Genomic DNA, 22,333 nt, shown 5'->3' on the forward strand with positions numbered 1-22,333 from the left:
GTTCTGGGTTCAAGCCCCACATCGGGCTCGTCCGCTATGAGCCTGCTTCTTCCTCTCCCACTCCCCCTGCTTGTGTTCCCTCTCTCGCTGGCTGCCTCTCTGTCAAATAAATAAATAAAATCTTTAAAAAAAAAAAAAAAGATTCTAATCTTGCAAATGTCTATTCTCTTTTCTGCTCCAGAACAGATTTAGGACTATAATTCCAAAAACAATCATACAAAGAATACCGAACATGTTAATCCTTGAGTGACTGCTCTGAAGAAGGAGGGTGAAATGACGTTGTTTACAGTTGACAGGCATGAATCTCTAAATGCAACTATTAATAACATGACCACTAATTGTAACAGCAGTTACAATTTCATTTAGTTAGATGATATTACCAACCACACCTTCAATTTCCTATTGCTAGGTGAAATGACCTATGCTTTTATTATACTTTTTGAAATCCATGGCCACTAAAATTAGGATTTGGGGTGACAGACAAAACTAAAAAAAAAAAAAAAAAAAAAAAAAAAAAAAAAAAAATCTCGTGTTGGTAGACGGGGGAAAAAAAAAAAAAAAAAAAAAAAAAAAAAAAAAAATCTCGTGTTGGTAGAAGGTGATGGACATAAGATCTATGGAGCCAAGAGTTCCGTGGTATTTTCTCCATACAGATAGCTTCATTGAAGAAGATGGCATGGTGGTTTCTCTTGGCAAGTTTTTCAAATTATGTGTACAGTACAATAACTAGGAACACAAGGAATGGAGGCACCCATGACAGAAAGGCTGGCTCTGCCGCTTAATAGCTACATGATCTTGAGTAAAATCTTCAGCCTCTCTAAACTTCAGCTTCCCCGTCAGACTAAAGACAAACCACTTACTAAGTAAAACAATGTAAGTAAAGTATTTAACACAGTGCCTGTCACATAGTAAGCATTAATCAAATTAATTTATTAATCTATTTCCTCTGCATGAACAGGCAGTAGAATGAAGTCTTTAGCCACGCCCCTTATCAGGTGCTCATTTATGTCATTCAGGCTGGGAGAATCCTTTCTGCTGATTACGTAACCTTGTGAATAAGATCTGAGTTCTCCAAGAGAAGCTGTCCTACTGACTCAGTGACATCAGGCCAAAGGGGAGACAGAATCATGACTGGATTGCACCAATATGAAGACCTTCTGATGCTTCTCTTCTTCTAAAACTGGGGCAAGCACAATTAGGAATAGTTCATCATTTGCTCTAACACAACCTTTGAATTGCCTCAAGAGCACAGCACACAATTCCATTTTTGGAATTTTATGTAGCAGAATAAATGCAACCTGCTCCCACAAACCCCATCATCTTGGTTACACATTTTCAAATCTCATTAACATTTGCTGTGAAAGCTTGGGCTGGTCCCATTTATGAGAGGCCATGATTAGTTCAAATAGAATCTAGAGAATCTCAGAGTCTATCCACTACTTTGGGAACTAATCCTAAAATTCAACATTTGATTACTTCCTAGAAGAAAACTGTGATGGAAACTCCACCTGGTGAGGAAAAAATCACTACCTCTAAGTTCAGGCAAATACTTGGCCATCAAGAGTCAGACTCTTTGTACTGGGCAGATTTAAGATAGTATAATTTAAGTGTGAACTAACTCAATGGTTTAACATTTTGCTACCCCTCCAGAAACCCATCTTCTTCAGAAGTTCTTGTTACCGCCAACCAAAGGAACAATATAGAGATAAGTAATAAGCTGGCCACGTTCTGTGCCCACTCCCCAAGGCAAACATCGGGGGGGAGGAAAACACACCCTCTTCTGTTCTCTATTAAGCACACAGGGAGACTAGTCACAAGCCAACAGATTGTTTGTAGTGGCGCTGAGGTCTCAGATATGTTTCAGAAACATCCGAAAACACGGGTGATGAAAGGCCATATGCACAAATGCACACAGCGCACACAGCCTGCAGAGTAAGACCTCTGCAGCTCGCACAGCAAGGGCAAGAAGCATTGATTTTCACTGGAGAGGACAGATCAGGTTACAGGAATGCACACATTTAATTTTTATGAGACTGAGCACATGGCAACAACAACAACAAAAAAATCCCACTTTGTGACACATTAATGTAGCCAGTAAGGGCAACTTTCAGATAAAACAAAGAGAAAAGCTTAACTGTATTATCAAAGGGCCTTTGAAAATAAACTGTAATGCCACAAGCCACTCTGACATGTTCCGTGACGCTTCTAGTCTCCAGGCTGGAGAGATGCTGGACCCAGGTCACGTCCCCAAATCCTCCTTTTTATATAAATACATAGAGATGCTATTACTTACCCCTTTCTGGTTTCTCTAAAGAACACTTTTCATTTTCTAGGTAAATCCAAGAGTCACCAATCCTCCAGCTCCCAGCCCTAACCCAAGAAGGGCAAGTAAGCAAGGCAGAAATGTGGTTTCATACCAGAGCATCTTCCTCCAGCCAAATGTAATTTACAGTGGAGTGTTTGGTTCATCTGTCACATGAGAATTATACAACCTCACCACTTACCCTGAAAATAAATATGCACGCCTCATTCAGGTAAATAAGATCGTTTCAGAAGTAAATTGAACTCCACCACTAAAACTTGCCTTTTGCAAAGAAAATAAATGTTTGAACTTTTTCTCCTGATGAAGGTGATGCTAACTGACATTAAATTGAAGAGGCTGGTTCCATGGCCCTCATTCATAGTGAGGCCAGCTCAGGAGAAGCTAGAGGCCGCGGAAGCTTGGAACAGCTGATATTAACTCCTTCTAAATCAACTCTCAGCTCTTATCAGTATGCAAAATCTCCCTGGCAAAAATGGAGGGGAAAGGGTCAAAATGCACATCTCCACTGACAATCGTGCCTCTGGAAATAAAACCACCTTAGAGAATGACACTGAATGTTTACCAGCCCACATGAAGCTTTTAACCATCCACTCCCACCCACAGAGGACCCGTCATCTGAGCTTCACAACAGCCTTGTACATTTGAGAAAATAGCATTTTTCCCATTTATAGGTTGGGAAACTGAGGCAGCATGTAGTTACCCAAGTAACCAGAGACTCACAGTTATAGGTTGACTCAGGGTAAAGCTGCCAAGTGATCTAGGTGATAACGCCAGCGCTCATTGAATCTCTCTGTTTTTAGAGGACTTACAACACACGGTTTTTACTCTTAAGGTGGTTATGACCTCATTACAAAAATATGATGCTCAAATGCTAAATTAAACAATGCCATTGAGGAAAAATCACCAATGCTCACTGTACGTTCTTTTCACTATTTTCAGCTCAGAGCCACCCTAATTTTATAAATTTACAAGCTGACAAAAAGATTCCTAATAAGTTAGTACACAGTTACAAACCTAAGACTGCACACAGAAAGCCAGGGCCACTGTTCAGAACACATCATTTGTTAAATCATCTGTGCCCACGTGACCCTCCTGCTGAATACCTAGGTAAGCTATAATGCCTAGTCTTAGGTATAATCATTTACCAGTGACCAGATGATATGACTCTCTTTGAAGGAAAAAGAAGTTAACGTGGTTTTAAAACCAACAGTCTCAAATACTACTACTGAGGTACAATGATCTACGGGGATCTAAAATTTTCTAAGTTTTTTGGCATTCCCACTTCTTGGAACTCCAAAATTTCTAAATACTTTCAACAAACTTTCAAATTTCTATATTTTAAGGAATTCACTTAGCATGGGCTAAAATAAGCATGAAGAAGCTATGAAAAATAACAGGCGACAAAGTCTCCACAAATCCCTGGATCGACACCGGGTGCCGAATTTGGGCAGATGATTACAATTCTATAAAAAGGAGTGAAGAATTAATGGATCTAACAGTTATAATAATTAGCAATTATATTTTCAGAGTCTCTAAGAGTAATTAATTAGGGCATACCTTTGAGGTATGATGACCTCCATTATAAAACGAGGCAGCAGAGATGGAGCCGAGATGAACGAGTCGCCTCCGGCCACCGGCAGGAAAAGAGAGCGGACTGTCAGATACCTGGAATTCCTGAGCCCCGCCGCCTCGCTCACTAAGCCTGCTCACTCTGAGTTGGCATCAGGAAGTTCACTTTTCACATGGCATCAACAAGAAGCTGTCTTTTTTCTCTGTCAACTACTCCCCTCCACTAGAGCTACTGACCCCTTCAGTTCTCACATGAGATTCTTTTCAGACTGTGGTTTCCTTGGTTGGCAGGCTGCCACTTAAAAGCATAGTTGAATAAAATGAGATAAGTAGAAGTCTGGCTCTTATAAGATTTTTATTACGGTAGACGAAAGGGAGAGATGCGCAGAAAAATGAAGGGAAAAAGAAAAAAAAAGGTAGGGAGGATTGCTCTGACCGAACCTGTAACAGCGGGAATGCCCTGACTCTAAAAGTAATGTGTTTATGCATTTGCAGACTCATAAACTACTACGTCAGGAGTTAAGAACCACACAAAAGAAATGGTTTTTGACCTTCTATACTAAAAGTATATAGCTGTACTTGTGCCTCTAAGCTTTAAGGATAAAGGGTGCATAACCTTCTGGTTTTTTTGGGGGGGTGGGCTAGTCCAGTGAAGGGTAGTAAGGAGGGCACGTATTGCATGGAGCACTGGGTGTTATACACAAACAACGAATCATGGAAACAACATCGAAAGCTAATGATGTACTGTACGGTGACCAACATATCATAATAATTAAAAAAAAAAAAGAAAAAATGGCCAAAAGGCACAGACAGACGTGAACAGACAATTGACAAACTGCCAGCAAAAAAATGGAAATAATGTTCAATGTTCCTTTTACTCAAATAAAAGCAAATTAAAATAATTTTTGACTAATAAATTTGCAAATATTTTCTTTTTAAGGACTATCTAAATCCTGGTTAAAGGTCAAGTTTGATAGGCACTCTGCATAGCCTTGACGATGATAAGGCAATTGGTGTAAGATGTTTGAAAGCAATTTAACAGAATGTGTCCAAATCTACTTGTTGGAATAATTCCTTTGGAAAAACGAGAGATGCAGATGAAAGGTTATATGTGGAAAGGTTTACCACAATATTATTATTAGCAGGGAAAAATTCAAAATAGGCCATGTGTCCAATAATAAGCAGAATGGCTTAAGGACATTATGACAAACAAAAGATTATACCATCATTAAAAGTGTATTTTCAAAAAATTAATCATGACCTCTGGGAAACGTTCATAAAATAATGTTAAGTAGAAAAAAAATCCAAACACGAATCTGCAAATAGTCTGTGAATTATAACTAGATGATACAGACGGATAAAGCCACAGATTAGATGAGACTATACATCAAAATCACCAACGGTGATTATCTTTGGCTAGAATTTCTTTCTTTATACGTTTCTGTATTTTCTCTGAGTTTTTAGAATCAGGAAACAGTAAATTCCTCTTCAAATTTTTTAAAAAAGAAAAGTAAGGGAATCCTTAAACTTGAGATATAGTTAACATTTTTTACCATGTTTGTGCAAGCCAGCTAAAATTCATCTTCACTCAGAAAGGAACACACCAGCAAGCAGATTTGAGCATTAGGACTGGTTGATTTCCCATGTTAAAACTCTGAAACCTTCCCTGCCTAGCTACTCTTTCAGGAAAAATAGATTCCCTTTTGTTCCTCTTTGGGGTATTCTTCTCACAAGGTCAGCTTCAGGGGCAATTCAGAGGAAAGAGAAGTTACCAAGACCACTATTTTAAATGGTGTGTTCTAATTTTAAAATCCTAGAAGACACTGCCAAATTGCCCGGGTGCCTGCCGGCTTAGAAAAGAGCCCCAGGACTACACAGAGGCAACAGCCATAAATGACACAACAGAAAAATGATGGCTGCTTGTTTGAGAAAATATGCACAGAATATGCCAAAAAGACTCCTACACTGGATGTTTTTCTGAATGAATTTCTTGTAAGTTCTGTCACATGAAACTAATGTAATACTAGGAATCCCTATGCTATGAGGACCTCATTCCAAATGCACCCACCCCACTGCCTTTGCCATTGGCTGGTAGAAATACACAACTCTTCAACTCTATTAAACACATTGCGTAATTATAACATCCCATTACAAAGCTTCCATGTTTGTTTTATCTTTGCCCAAGCACGGCTTTTAGTTAATAGATTTCAGAGTATTTCTCTCAAAAAACAAAAACGAAAACAGCTAGATGCAATAACTAATGCAATCAGAATCACTAAAAAAATAATAATAACTCATGGCTGTTTGCAGTCACCCAAACCCTGTAATGGCTCTCCACTGCATTTAGAAAGAAATTGAAACCCCTAACCTGGCTCAGCACACCTCACCTCCAATGTCATCCCATAGCATTTGCCCCCTTGCCCGCTTGGGTTACGCTGGTCTTTTTCCTTTTTTTCAACCATGGCAAGCTTATTCCCATAGCACTAGGTCTCCTCTATACCTGGAATGTTCTCCCCCTTAATCTCCAGATGATTGAACCAGCTTTGTTTTCAAGTATAGGTTAAAAGTAATCAAGTGAATAGATGAGACATCAATCCCATTAAATGCCAAATTTAAATTAGCATTTTTAATTTGGTATTCTTCTTAGGGGAGACCACCCTTGGTTTACCCCCAATATTTGGAAAGTACCTTACAAATGCTTTCTTGAAAAACAGAGAGGTTGTAAATATCCAAGCATGAGCCAGTGCCAAAAGTAAAAGAATGAACCAGGATTCTTTACTGGTTACAACTCAAAATCTAGAAGGCTCTAACACCAACTTCCCTTGTCTTCCCCGACTGTGGTGCCTTAGTGGAATAGTGGTACTTATTTCCCTTATACTTATTTCCCTTCTGTGTTTCCTTTCAAATAGTGTCCATTATTAATGCCATAGATACAGCATTAACTCAGAGTATCATTTACAAGTACTGTGTAGCAGGCAGTCTCTGAGATGTCCCCCAGTGATCCCAGTCTTCTAATATACATGTGTTTAATCTCCCCTCCTGAGTACAAGCTGGCCTTAGTGATTTGCTTCAAATGAACAGAATATGGTAAATGTGATGGGATGTCATTTCTGAGATTAGATTAGAAAAAAAGACTGATTTCTTTTTCTCACTTTCTACCTCTTGGAACCCTTGCTTTAGTCTTAGCCTGCCAACAGCCATATAAATGAGCCTGGGTGTGCACCTTCTGAAACCTGCAATAGCCACATGAGTTTAGAAGTAGATCCTCCCCTAGATGGGGCTCGAGAGGACTATAGCTTTGGCCAACGTCTTGATTACAGCCTTGAGAGAAACCCTGAGCCAGGGGACCCAGCGAAGCCATAACCAGATTCCTGTCCCACAGCAATTCTGAGTTAATAAATACATGTTGGAGAAGGGCGCCTGGGTGGCTCAGTCAGTTAAGCAACCAACTCTTGATTTCTGCTCAGGTCATGATCTCAGGGTCGTGAGATCAAACCCCACATCAGGCTCTGCACTGGGCATGGAGCCTGCTTAATATTCTCCCTCTCCTTCTCCCTGCCCCTCCAACCCCACCCCACTCACATGTATATTCTCTCTCCCTCTAAAAAAAATAAAAGTAAAAAGTAAAAAAAAATTTAAATAAATATATGTTGGGTACAGGGGGCCTAATGTGTTACACAACAATAGCTAACTAACACAACTGTTTATAACCCAAGCTACATACCTCACATTTTCTTTCTTTGTGTTAGGACTGTACTGAAAGAAAATTTTAGCTCCCTAAATTGTAAGAATAAAATCTTAGGTTGTATAGGGATGAAGGATATTCAACACCAGAAATAATGAATGAGGATTTATTCCCAAAGGAGACAATAACTATATTTGATACATCAATCATAATAGCCACTCATAATTTACATACAATTTTTCAGTCTAACTGGCGTTTTCACATAAATGGCCATTTACTCCTCTTGCAAAGGCTATGAAGTAGGTTATTGCCATCTCCATCTTACGGACGAGGAGACTGAGACTCAGCAGATTTTATGACCTCCAGGAAGGCAAAGACCTCTCTCTTGCTCCCCATGCTTCTCCAGTGTCTCACCCCATGTCCAGCACTGCAAATGCTCAACACATATTTGCTGAGTGGATGCTTCACACCACAATGTTATCTATAAAGTCGGGGACCTTGTTTCACAAAGTTCCCCAACTGACATACACATCTATCGATCTCTATATAGACCTGTGTAACACGCACAGATGTATTCATGAAACCAGTGTATGTGTTTCTCAAACAACACAGGCACCTCTGAAAGCTCAGTCTAGCTTTAAACACCGTAAAAAGATCACCCTCTAATTTAATCCTGTTTTTCACACAGTTCTACACTGCCAAAGACAGAGACCTAGAGCTCTTTAACGAGCTAACAACCCTTTCTCAGTAAATCAAATCTCTTCCCTCACATATCATTTCCTACACTGTCCCCAATGAGGCTGGAGACAACAGACCTTTCTAAAAGTCAACCAAGGGAAGTCATCATCCAGCTCAGATCCCCTCATCCCCCACCACACTCCCACCTCTCCCCTGCCAGCCGGGCCTCTTTCCCCGATAAACATGTCAATAAACATGGTGAGGAGGAAGTAATAGGTCTTGTCAAAGGTCACTATAAAATAACCTCAGGCGATGTTAGATAGAGGTGTCCAAAGAAAAGTAACAAAGCTGCTGACAAGGAAACAGGAGGTGGGGGGATTTTGATTAGGAAGTTTATATAAGCCTTAAATTCCTCTTCATTTCAAAGTTTCGCAGTCCAGTGATCATTCACTCTAACCACAGCCCACTCCCTCCTATTACCTAATAAGAAAGTGTTTGTTCACAAAAAAACACATGGAGCTATTAAGTAATCAATTAGTCTATGTTTTAAGAAGATAAGAAAATCATGAGGTATGATTACTCGAAATCGTATGCTTACAAATAGAAGAACTGCAATATATCATGTATAAAGTAATAAGTTAACAACAGGCATCCATTCATTCAGCAAATATTGAAGAACTGTCTGCTATGTGCCAGCACTAGATGTTGGGAAAATGATGATAAGCTACATATGCACGATCAGAACTCAGATTCTAGTGGGACATATGGATTTCAAATTTTAAAAAATTAAAAATCACATAAAGAAATATAAATCTAAAAAGTAATAAATGCTACTAGGAAGGAAAAGTTCAGGGCAGGAGGAGTATTTAATAGGGAAACCTAATTTAGATTAGGAAACCAGGGAAAAGCAGGCATCGCCTCTGCAGGAATGGTCAAGGCAAAAGGACAATAGACACAAAGGTCCTATAGCTGAGAAGGGCTTGGTGCTTTCAAGGACCTAAAACTCCAGGGTGGTTGGGGTCCCCTGCATGAGGGTTGTGTGTTGTGAGATACGGCTGGCCTATCTGATACCAAGACTGTGATCCTGACTCTATGCTTGTAGCCCAAACCCCTTCCCTGAACACCAGACTCAGCATCCCCCATCTACTGGACATCTCACATATAACATACCCACAGCTGGGTTCCATTTCTCACCCACCAAACCTGTTGCACAGGCCATCTTCCCCATCTCAGCTGATGTAACTCCATCCCCCCAGTGTCTCAGGTCAATAACCTTAGCATCCTCCTCCCTGATGTCTCGCTGACCCCCATGCCCAACCTGTCAGCAAGTCCTTTCAGCTTTACCTTCCAACTAAACCAAATGCCTTCTCACCACCTCTCCCACGATCGCCCAGTCCAAGCTGCCATGGTCTCTTTCATCCTAACACATCTCCCTGCTGCCACTGTAGCCTATAAAAGTCCACTCTCTGATCACAAAGAAGGTCTTTAGAAGTGACGGATTCTCTTCTCAAAACTCCCCAGTGGCTTCCTTTGTTGCTAAGATTAACATCCAACATTCACAGCATGCTCTACAAGCCCACCCATCACCTCCCACTTGTTCCTCGCCATCTTCATGTCTGCCTCCTTGCAGCCCTTGAACATACCAGGGCCTTTGCACTAGCAGATCCTTTGTCTATAAGCTCATTCTCCACACCTCTGCAGGAAGGGTCCCTCCCTCCAGCCTCTCTACTCACATGTCACCTTCTCAGAAAGGCCTTCCCTGACTCTCCAGCTGAAGGAGGAAAGAGCACACAGTATCTCCTTACCCGGTCTCATCTTTCTTTTTAGCACGTACTGCTATATGATGCATTATATATTTACCTATTTGTATAGAGATTTTTGTCTGTTGGTTCACTGACATATCCTCAGAACCTGGAAGAGTTCTAGCTAAAGAGAGCAAAGGCACACCTTTAATGATACATTTTGTTGGGCTACCACATGGCCATCTCCAGAAGTCTTTTTGTAGTAAAATTACAAACTCCCAGGAAATAGGTTAATATCTTACCAAGATTTGAGAAGCAAGAGAAGAAGAGAGAATCTGGCTAGGAGGAGGTGAAAGAAGGGCAGGGTTTGTAGAAGACAGATCAGTGTTGGGGCATAGGAGGGTAGCACTGAGCTCCTGTGACAGGCACTGGAGTGGAACAGAATGTGCTGAGAGGAAGAGGGGCAGAAATGAAAGGGATAAAAGTGTGGCCGTGCCCAAGACAAACTGGAACTCTGTCACATTTTTGCCCAAGCTCAACCCTAAAGAAGGTTTTTTCAGCCAGCGTAAGAGGAAGGAGATTAAGGTCTTCAGCATATATACTTCTCCTGCCAAAAGATTGGTCATGTGTTTTTTTATAATCATAAAAAAGAATCCACAACAAACTTAAATGTCAAACAATAGGGGATGGTTAAGAAATTATGGTATAGCGACTCCATGGAATATGATGCATAATCATAGTTTTGAAAACTATGTAGCAACATGAAAGGACGCCTGTGGTGTAGTTTTAAGTGAAGGAAGCAGCCTTTCAAAATGTGTCTATGTTCTGATTAAAACTATTTAAAAATTATTATCTGGACCAGGTATGGAAGAGAATATAAAAATGAAAAATCAATGACACCTTGGGGTTGTGAAATTCTCTGTCCTTTCCTCATCTCACCCCATTTCTGAAGTTCTGAAATATTACTACAATAGTTTTTTATGCTGTAGGGACATCCATCAATATACCTAAAGAATCTCCCTGGGCTGGTCTTCCCAGGAACCCTCACCAGACATCAAACATCTCCCTCTGGTAATAGGAAATTCATGACAAAGAACAATGTCCAAGTAGTCCTACCACCAATTCACTCAAGATTAATTATCTTCTCCATGTAAGGAACTATATGCTAGGTTTCTATGGGAGAAACCAACAACACGGAGCAAGAGTCAGTTCTTGTTGTTATAGAGCTTATAATCCAAGAGAAGGAATTTATGACAAGTTTAAAAATAACTATAATAGAAGATACTTTTTAATCATAAGAAAAAATATTAAGTAAATACTAAGGAATTAATTCTGCATTTAGTTTTTATTTTGGGAGATCAGGAGATGAGTGTTTGCATAGGCACAAGGTGAGGGGGTGGGGGGAAGGGGTGTGCTGGATGAGGACAGATATTCCAGGGAAGAGGAGCGTCTCAACATGGCAGAGAGGCACTCAACACAAACAAGAGTTTATTATAGATCTGGCTTGAATATGGGGTATACCTACAGGGATGCTGGCTGGGGTTGCCTAGGGGCCTTAAAACGGATGTTGGTGAAGGCTCTCGAGCAGAGAAATGAGACATTCAGAGCCATAGAGTGGAAGGATTTATTCTGTAGTCATAATGGAAGGAGTCTGAGCTCAGGGACCAGACAAAATGGTTCTAAACCCTAATTCCTTCATTTACTGGTCACATTTCCTTTGTCCCATTAACTGGTTTGTCCCTTACCCTCCAAGCCTCACTTTCCTCATCTATAAAAAGGGGTAAATCCTGCTCCTGGGTAGGTTTGTCGTGAAGGTTGACATAGATCGAGAGAGTAGGGTCAATAAAGACTAGATAAATAATTCTGTTCCCCTTAATCCTCAGTTCACAAAAGGAAGTAGTTGAGAAGGAGAGAGGGCAGAGGACAAAAATCACCGGACTTTGCTCCAAGGGGTCTAGAAGACTTAGCAATGACCTGTTCATGATGGCCAAGGGGAAAGGCAAAGTCAGCAACTGAAGTTCAAGCTGCGGACCCAGAGGATGATGGTGGCCCCTACTGAAATGGGTGTGTCAGAAGGAGACATAGTATGAAGATTAGTTCCTATTGGAACAATTTGAAAATTCAGGAACAGCAGCAGTCCATCTAGGAGGAAATGTCCAGAGTGAACCTAGAAATCAGGGCTCCTGGCTCAGAAGAGAGGTACAAGCTGGAGACACATGGCACATGCTGTAAGATTTTTAGTAGTTGACCGTTCCTATTTCCAAGAGCTGTAATGCTCCTATCAAACTTTCTCCACTGCTCATCTTGGTATATTCATCCCAGACATGTAGAGAAGTTATTGGATCAAAATGCCCTATTTGGCATATAACCTAACTACATCTAGCATCCCGTATTTTTTTTCATGATGTGTTATCTTTTAACAGCTTTCTTGAGATATAATTCATATACCATACAATTCACCCACTTATAGTATACTATTCAATGGCCTAGGAATATTCACAGATTTGTGCAAATAGCAACATAATCAATTTTGGAATATTTTCCTCATCTCAAGAAGCAACCACACATGCCTTAGTGGTCACCCCCAAGTCCCCAGCCCCACCCTCAGTCCTAACAACCCCTAATTCACCTTTGCTCTCCATGGATTTGCCTATTCTGGGCCGTTCACATAAATGGAATTATACAATATGCAGTCCTTTGTATCTGACACTTTTTCTTAGCATAATGTTTTCAAGATTCGTGCATGTTGTAGAATGTGTCAGTATTTCACTCCTTTTTGTGACCAAATTATATTCCAATATATGGACAGACCACCTTTTGTTTATTTATGCTTCAGTTGATGGGCTTTGGGCTATTTCCACATTTTAGCTATTGTGAATAACACTGCTATGAACATTAGTGTACAAGTGTTTGTGTGGACATATATTTTAATTTCTCTTAGGTTTATACCTAGGAGTGAAATTGCTGGGTCACAAGGTTTATTGTTTAACTTTTTAAGGAATGGCTGAACTATTTTCCAAAGTGGCTGTGCCATTAGGCAATCCCACCAGCAATGTATGCGGGTTCCAATTTCTCCACATCCTCATCAAAACTTGGTATTGTCTGTCTTTTTTATTATAATCATCCTACAGGGTACAAAGTGGTAACTCACTATTGTTTTGATTTGCATTTCCCTGATAACTAGTGACACTGAACATCTTTTCATGTGGTTACTGGTCATCTGCATATCTTCTTTGTAGAACTGCTTATTCAGATCCTTTGCCCATTTTTAATTGGGTTATTTGTTATTTATTAGGATATGTTTTTAAAACACAGAATTTTCTCTTCTGTGCTTTCATTGTGTAAAACAGAGGTAGCACATAGGCATAAATTATTCACAACTAGAAAAGTTGAATTTTTTTTCCCTGCATTGAAACATCTATGTTCAACTGTGTGTGTGTTGTGTATGGAAACTGGTGGCTATTGTCCTTATGAGTAAATATTATCACATCAAAACAATGATTGTTTAACCTGGCAGGGTGACAAACTAATTGTATTTAATTCTTTGTTCTCAAGGTTAAAAGTTGGTGTTGCCCTTTTAGCATTGCTCATTCATAAACCTTGAAGACAAATTGAAAGCCAAACCAAGGACAATGTCCATATTAGCAAATTCACTAATCAGTGCAATATGTATATATCTATTTTAAGGCATAGCCTTGTTTTGCTGGTTTTGTCCATACCTGGTAATGTGTGTACCCCCATCTCTGAAGTCTTGTTCCAAGTTTTGCTGGGAGTCCATCAGAAGTTTATTTCTAACATGTGCTAAAAAATGTCCGGTTATGAGCCGCTTCACCCCCAATCTGCCAGCTCCTGTGGGAACCCACTCCTACGTGCCACGGGTGCTACTTCTTGAGAGGCTTACCTACTGCTATGGGTTGAATCATGCCCCCCCCAAATCTCCAGTACCCTAAAATGTAACCTTATTTGGAGATACCTTTACAGGTAGTCAATTAAAACGAGGTCCTTAGAGTGGGCCCTACTCCAATATGACTGGTGTCCTTATAAAAAGGGGAAATATGCACAGAGACAGGCACACACAGAAGGAAGATGATGCGAAGAGACACAAAAAGAAGACATCCACCTACGACCCAAACAGACTCAGAATGATTTCCCCTCTCAGCCCTCGAAAGGAACCAACCCTATCGCCACCCTGACTTTGGAATTCTAGCCTCTGAAACCGAAAGAACATAAATTTCTGCCAGCCATGCGGTCCGTGGTGCCTTGTTAACAGCAGCCGGAACGCACCTAGCCATGCACTAGACCCCACTGTGTGCCTCAGCGGTGCTCATTTTGGGAGGCAGGGGTCTCTCTCTGCAGAGGCTGCTTTCCGACAGAAATTACCAGAACTGCAATGCCTGTGACCCAACAGCTGCACCACAGTTTTTAGTTAGAGCTGCTCTCCGAGTTTCTGCTCACAGTTTTCTGTTCTCATTCAAGAACTCAGGCACATGCCCATGGGCACTAGGCCAGAAACCCTCTCCATTCCTCTACCACCACAAAGGACAATCCGGGCTTCAGTACGGGGTCAAATTTTTCCTACCAGGCTCCCTCTCCCCTCAGAATGAGAAAGGCTCTCTTCCTTTCCCTCATCTTCCAGGAATCAATCCCCTCTTCCTATTGATCTGTTTTGTTTTTTTTAAATCTGGCACCATCGTAGCCAAGCCACCATCACATCTTGCCTGGACAAACCACACTAGCCTCCAGACTTGCACCATCACAATATTCTATAGCACTGACCTATTTGATGTCTCTCCTACCAGTAAGTTCTGGGAGGCAAGGGACCGTGTCTGGCTTTGATCATGTGTCCCTAGTACCTGGCACATAATAGGTGCTCAGTAAATATCCGATAAAGGAAGGGAGAANNNNGGGAAAGAGAGATGGAGGGAAGAAGGAAGCGGGGGCGGGGAGGGAAGTGTGGGCTTATATATTCTCTTACATAAACTACAGGTCTATCTTTTTTCATTTGAACATATCAGTTGAGCATATCCTTACACTAAGGCAATCAAGTCAATACAAATAGACATGTTCAAATAATGCCAAACGGTATGTTTTTCAAATCAAATGATGCAGCTTTCTATACACAGGGCCCATCAAGATCCAAGCCAGTCTCCAGAAAAAGAAGGCATTCAGTGCTGTGTGCTTAGCTACTGTCTTCCCTGGATTATCCTATGGATCAGAATCACCTTACACGTCACCTCTCTGCATTGACCGGAAATGCACAAGTCCTCTTTAAATTTTTGCTCTTGCCATTAAGATACTAAAGCTGCTACACCTGAGGTTGAGTAAGTTGTCTATGCATTCTATTGCTCCATCTGGGGAATGGGTACATGCAAACTTTATCCCTCTCTTTTTAAAAAATTATGTTAAAATACACATAACATGAAATTAACTAAGTTAACCATTTTTAAGTGTATGGTTCAGTACTGTGAAGTATATTCACACTGTCATGCAACCAGTCTCCAGAATCCCCTATTCTTTAAACAAACATTAAAAAACTAAAACTATATAAAGGAATATAAGACTTCCAAAGGAGACCTCCTAAAATATCTGCTAAATGTTAAATAAAGATAAAGCATCCCGTTTACAACCTTCCTTTTCAAGATGCTGGAGTTTGGGGCACCAGGGAGCTCACTTGGTTGAGCATCTGCCTTCAGCTCTGGTCATGATCCTGGAGTCCCAGGATCGAGTCCCAGGATCGAGTGCCAGGATCCAGCCCCACATCGAGCCCCGCATTGGGCTCTCTGCTCAGCGGGGAGTCTGCTTTTCCCTCTGCCCCTGACCCTGCTCTCTCTCAAATAAATAAATAAATAAAAGTCTTTTAAAGACACTATAGTTTTTATGCTTTAGGGAGGAAAAAAGTGCACATTTCCTGGAAAGGATAAAAATGACCCTCGGGTTAAAGGGTTAACCCGTCTGTCTTAAGACTGTCCCTTCCAAAAGGCATGCCAAATAATTACATGTAATTTTTTTTTATCCCTGATTTTTGCAAGTGCTCCTCAGGCACGTGAAAAAAATGTGCATCTTTGCCAGTACTGCCTCCAACCAATGAGCAGACATCACTGTTCTGCTTTTTAATGTTTTGAATGATTTGCAGATTAGCATGGGTACTTAACAAAAAGTACAATTTCAAATTACATGCTGCTTCATGGTGCCAAAACACTGTGCACCATCATCTTTGATGACGTCCACCACCACGGCACTAAGAATGGTGGTTGTTAGTCATCTGGCTTTGCAAAGCTGGAAGACAAAATTGTAAACAATGTGTGCCTAAACAGGCCATATTAGAAAAAAAGAGTGTCTTAAATATGGTTTCAATTTTTTTAAAATCTAGCAATATCTTTTAATCAACAATGTGTGTATCTAAATCAATGTGACAAATAGATACTTGCTCAAAAGGAGAACAATTCATCCATGGGCATCCTAAAAAAGATGATAATCACATTTGCAAATATATATATACACATACACACACACACACACACACACACACACACACACACACGCTAGTAACATCCGGGTCCTTCCCTGGTCGAGGTTTTTATTTATATACAAGCTTAACCACCATAACCACATATATATATGGATACTAAAATTGCTTTAACTTTAGTATAATGCTTAGAAGACTCAAACTAACCCATCCCTGGCACTGGTCACAGATTGCATTATTAATCATGGCTTGTAGCTCATGCATGGAAAACCCAGAGGTGCAGACAGAAACTGCACATAGCTAAGTCCAACCCTAGTCATGATTAGGAGAAAACAAAAACAAAATACTCAAAAGCAGATGAGTCCAGGCCAAGTGTGAAGACAGTACCTCGGTAAAACAAGAGCTAAAATGTTTTCACGAAGATAATTCAGGAGCTCTCTATCTTGCTTCATGAAGGAAAACCCCAAACTCTTTACTTTCAGTCTCTAAAAGAGTTGAACAATTTACATCTTTAATCTCATTGTCTTTCCACCAAGTCTTCAACAGTCAATCACAAAGTAGCCTTAAAGAAAGTTTCCCTAGATACCACTAAAAACACAGGTTTGTAACAGATGTCTCCATGCAACTTCTAGAATAGATCCCATGTGAAGAGGCTGACAGACCCAGATGTATTTATTCATCAACCCAGGTACATGTAGCCTGGAGCTGGAAAGCAAGAGTTATTAGCAGAGAAATCATTTAAGTGCAAATAATGTATGCAAAAGCATCAGAAAAAAATGTTATTTGTAAGTTCAAAGACAAATGCAATCGTACACACATACACACAACTGGAAAATCCCCACCTGGAAACCACCCAGAGTAGTGCTTATCTTTAGGCACTAATAAATGGGAGCCCTTGTCTCACACTCTTCTAATTAACGAACACGATGCCTTGCCTTGTCAATCCCTCAGGTTCTTCTAATACGTGGAGATAAAAATTTTTCCAGTGAATAACATGATGGAAGACACAAATATATTCACCACAAAATGTAGAGAAATGTCCCATTCTGTACTTAAAAATGGTTGTAAGTCATGTTTAAAAAGCACATGGCCACATAGACATGTACTTGGAAACAGACCGCTATGCAGGGGATAAGGAGAGAGGTTCAGGGTGGAATGACTCACAAATTCGGGAATGCAGAGGCTTTCAGCAGCACGAAGTCACAAGGGACCATCCTTGAGGTCTCTCCTCGTCTCCACAAACAACACTGTTTGTTGACTTGGAAAGAAGATGGTGAGGAGTTTGGAAATCATTGTTTTTAATTTTTAGTTCTTTGCATCCTTGTATTGAATGCACAAACTGGCATATTGCTAAAAATGTATTAAAGGAGCACGTTCTGGTGTGCATTGAGAAATACTGATTCTTCTAATATTTTATAGGATGACAAACAGAATAAACACGCTAAGTCAAGGAGCTATAACTAATATCCTGACGAGAGCAAAGGGCAAGTCTGTTCTCTGCAATGACACAAAGCTTGTTAAAAGCTTAGAGGGAAACGCAAGGGGATCCAGCTGTCTTAAACACAGTAAGATTTTTCCCTCCGAAAAGAGCTAAAGACAAGTAGTACACGGGGCAAAGAAGTAAACCAGTAAAATAACCAAAATGTGGTGATCTTGACCTTTTTCAAAATGGAGGGTTTCTAAGAGGCTGCATGCAAACCAAATTGAATGTTAAGATTTGGGGGGAAGCAAACCATTTAAAACCATTTCAAATATTTGAAACTTATACAAAGCAGAGTTCATCTGTGGCACAGTTGTCTTCCAAATCATTCAATCTGTGCATTTTAATTTTTATTGATTATATTTCCTTAAATACGTTTTGTAGCGTGCAGCATGCCTATGTCAACCACTCGCTGCTCTTGAACTCTGAATGCTTGCCTGCAGTCCCCTTCCGCCAATAGACCATAGAATGTTAGAGCAGAAGATACCATAGAGATCAGGAAGAATTGCAGTTCGCAAACCTGGCTATATTTTAGAAACACTTTTGGAGCTTTTTAAAAATACAAAGGCCCAGGTCCCCACCCCAAACCAATCAAATCGGAATTAGGGGTGGGGAGGAGGTATCCATACTTTTTACAAACTCCACAGGTGGTTCTACTGGGCTGCCAGGATTAAGAACCATTGAAACAGAGTGTAGATTCACACTGCCTGACACCACTGTCACTTGGCAGTCATGTGGCTACAGAGCACTTGAAATGTGACTGGCCTGAACTGAGACCTGTGGTAACTGTAAACTACATACCGGATTTCAAAGACTTAGGACCAACAAAAAAAATCACAAAGTCTCTCCTCAACATTTTTATATTGATTATATGTTGAAATGATACTATTTCAGATACCCTGGGTTAAATAAAACATGTTATTAAAATTAACCATTTCTTTTTACCTCTTTAGTGCGGCTACTAGAACACTTAAAATTACTGCATTTATGGCTCCCACTGTTGGACAGAGCTGGTCCAGACCAACCCTCTTTTATCACACACAAAGAAACTGAGGCAGAGAAGCATAATTAGTTGAAGGCAGCACTTTGGGGATCCCTTCTTCCAGTCTTAGTCTTTTCCTGTGGCCATGAACCACATGGTTTTGCAGAGCTACGGCAGAGCCTGGGATGCCATCAATCGGATTTCAAACTTTTCTCTCTTTTGTCTTGCTAATTATTTCTTCTACCATTGGATATTAAAATCTATTTTTCCTTATGGAAAAACGTCCCCTCTCCCGTTAATGCACACACTTGTGATTTGTTATTATAGGGTTACTCATAAAAGCAGAGTAACCAAAATGGACGCTTAAAAATAAATCTAGAAAAACATTAGGATAAGGAAAATGCAGAGAATGGATGAAGAAGACCATTAAGGCTTTTAAGTTCCAGCTTTGTGACTGTTTTACCATGTTGTAGTTTAGTAAATAACCTCAGAGACCCTCTGCAGCTCGAGAGCCATCTTCAACACAGTCCCTGCTCGGAATGTGGAAGTTTGAGAACTGAGAATACTGTCCTTCCTCCCAGACGGCAGTGTTTTCTGGACAATGTGGTCATTGCAGGAAGGCAGATCAGGCTCTTCATGATGGCCTGCCACATCACACCTAGTCACCCTGGTGGAAACAGATTTTATCCTCAATGCCTTCTACCCTCCAGGCCAAGGTTTAGTACCTGGTCATTCAGAGGCCAAACAGCATCATCGCTGACTTAGAGAAGAAGATCTTGTTTTGATAAAGTGAGAGGGTCCTACCAGATCTGGCAAATGGAGATGAAATGTATTTCTTCTTATAATCAGCTAATTCAAACAAAAACAAAGATGTTTTTTGTTGCATGTGGTTTTCCCCCTTGGGAAGCCGGCAGAGAGAGAGTTGCATAAAATTGGCTGAAATGTGTTGTAGTTGAGGAATCATGCAACACAGGGGCTCTTCAGTGTAATAAAAGAATAAAAGAGACCTGAATTCTGATATAAAGTGTTCACGCAAAGAGCTGGAAAGGAAACCTACAGCTCAAGCCAAATAACACATACAGTAGATGCATTCAAGATTTCTATTGAGATATTCTTGTTCCCCATCCTAAACACAGCATAACCTAAATGTCATCTTCAATCATATGTGTGGTGCTCTGGAGCCCCCTATGTCGCTTATGTGATTTCTATCAGCTATGATTAGTCAAGTTTTGCCAGTCAAACCTCAAAGAGCATACTTCTAGACTCAACTCACTTCTGATGTAGTAACATTCACCTCCAAACACTCTCGTATACACCGACCTGGAAAGATAATACACTAGAGACAGATTCTGGGCGAAAGTACATTTGCCAGAGTGAAAATAGCACTTGTTGCTCTATTCAACACAAAGAAAAATGACTTTAACTTAAAATGATTTTTCAGATCCCTTCTTCAAAGGTGATTAAGAAAAGTAAGGAAGTAACAAAAATTACTACCTTATCCTGCAGGGGTGTTTTAGAACATCTTTAAGTTCTGCCTGGTTTTTAGTCTCAAATGAAATCTAGAGGGTGCTGCTTACAGAGCGTGTCTAATAATAATGGTGAAGAATAAGAAGAATGGCTTTCCAATAAGAAGGTCAACGTGAAAAAAATTAGCGTTACAAATATATTAGCATACACAGAATAGAAACTACAGTTTTATGGTCAGAGGATTCATTCAAAAGATCTGAAAGAAATTGTCTTTGAAAGGTTAGTGATCAAAAGGCTTCAAAAGAGCAAAGCATCCAAAGCCATGGGTTATGTTTCATTCACGACCATTTATGGCAGCCTGGCTCATGGAAAGAGAACCCGACCTGGAGGCCGGGCCCTGGCTTTTCGGCTCAGTTTGGCACTCTCTAGCTCTGGGCCTCGGTGAGCCAGGGGACACAACCAGGCCTTAGGTTCTCCTCTGCAAAGTGACAAGGTTGGTCTATCAACGAGAAGACCTCCCCAGCTCTGGCTCTGCATAGGCTATAGCAAGCCTTTCTATCTTGCCGTCAGAATCCCTGGTCCAAAAGGAATTCTTCCTCTCCGAGATTAGTTCAAGCCAAACGCCAACATGGTAGTTTTCAATGCTTGTTAATTTTAGGGTAGAGATTAGAAATGCAAACCTTGAGAAAACAGAAGGAAACAACTAAAATATGTGTTTTTAAAGTGTTAAATTGATTCTGATCTATTTCTCAGAAAACAGAAATGAGCAATAGAGTAAGCTTGACAGAAAGAAATACAGAAATGCCAACGTCATGTCTTGCACGTTCCGAAATTTATCCAAACTGTGTAAGTTTTATTTTGAATGTCCCAGAGTCTCAATACGAACTTCAAAAATTTTACTCTTGTTTCTGGCATACTGTTATCACTACCTGAAAATTTGTAAAAGCCTTCTCACTCTTTTTTCTCTTATGTTAAATCCATGATTTACGATTCCCAACAATGGAATACTAATGGACCCTCAAAATCACTAATTGCCCATTTTTTCCCTAATTACAAAATATAATAACTTTTTAGTGAAAACATTAAACATGATGTCATTTTTAAAGTGTCAGAGTTTCTATTTAAAGCAATGCCACAAAACAGATAGCTTATTTCGTTTACAAATAGCAATACAAAAAGGTTCTTTAAGTCTCTTTAGCATATCTGAAAGTGCTTCTTTCTCACACTTAAATGTTTGAGGCTATTGCCCCCAGTTCATTACCTTATCTCAGTTGCATAATTTTCTTAAATAGCATTCAGAGAGACAGTACTAGATATACATTTTTAAACACTAATTTACAAAAAGCATTGGTAGATTCCCATAATACAGCTGGTAGTCAAACTGGACAAGATAATGAATTGACTGAGATCATTGCTCCATCTTCATCCAAGAAAGCTGCCTCTAAAAAAAGATCTTAAATTGCTGTAGAAATCCAATTTGTAAGAAGCAAAAGAAGCGTATAGATGGGAAACACCAGCCATGATCACATTAATTTTGTGACTAACAGCACTGCTTTGAAGTGAAGAAGCAGGAAAAAAAAAAGATGACAAACATAATAAGTCTACTCAAATCCCCAATTTTAATCTAACAACACAATCAGAAGAAAACCAACTACAAACACAAAGTTCACATCTTGAGGATATAGCAAATGCCACCTTCTCACAAAACAATTTTCAGCTTAATAAGAAACAAACTCCAAGGCTAAGGAAATACTATAGAAAGTGATGCATCATTGCTAAAAGGCAAATTATAGTAAGAAATCAGGACACCAGGAACTTGACATTGGTACCAACAGCCATGGAAAGTCCATGATCAACTGGTTTGTGAATCTGCAGGTGTGGGAAACTGACAATTAGTCGTATGAAAATCTTCAACCTACAGTAATTGAAAAGCTATACAGG

General features: G+C 40.1%; 1 protein-coding gene across 4 annotated transcripts in view; it reads right to left on the minus strand.

The window, feature by feature from the left end:
- LOC121099778 (cyclic AMP-responsive element-binding protein 5-like) overlaps positions 1–22,333 on the minus strand; it is a 160,047-nt gene that overhangs the window by 133,291 nt on the left and 4,423 nt on the right. The window lies entirely within an intron of this gene.

Source organism: Ursus maritimus, unplaced genomic scaffold (assembly GCF_017311325.1).
Source record: "Ursus maritimus isolate PB19 unplaced genomic scaffold, ASM1731132v1 scaffold_3, whole genome shotgun sequence".
In the NCBI taxonomy this organism is placed as follows: Eukaryota; Metazoa; Chordata; class Mammalia; order Carnivora; family Ursidae; genus Ursus; species Ursus maritimus.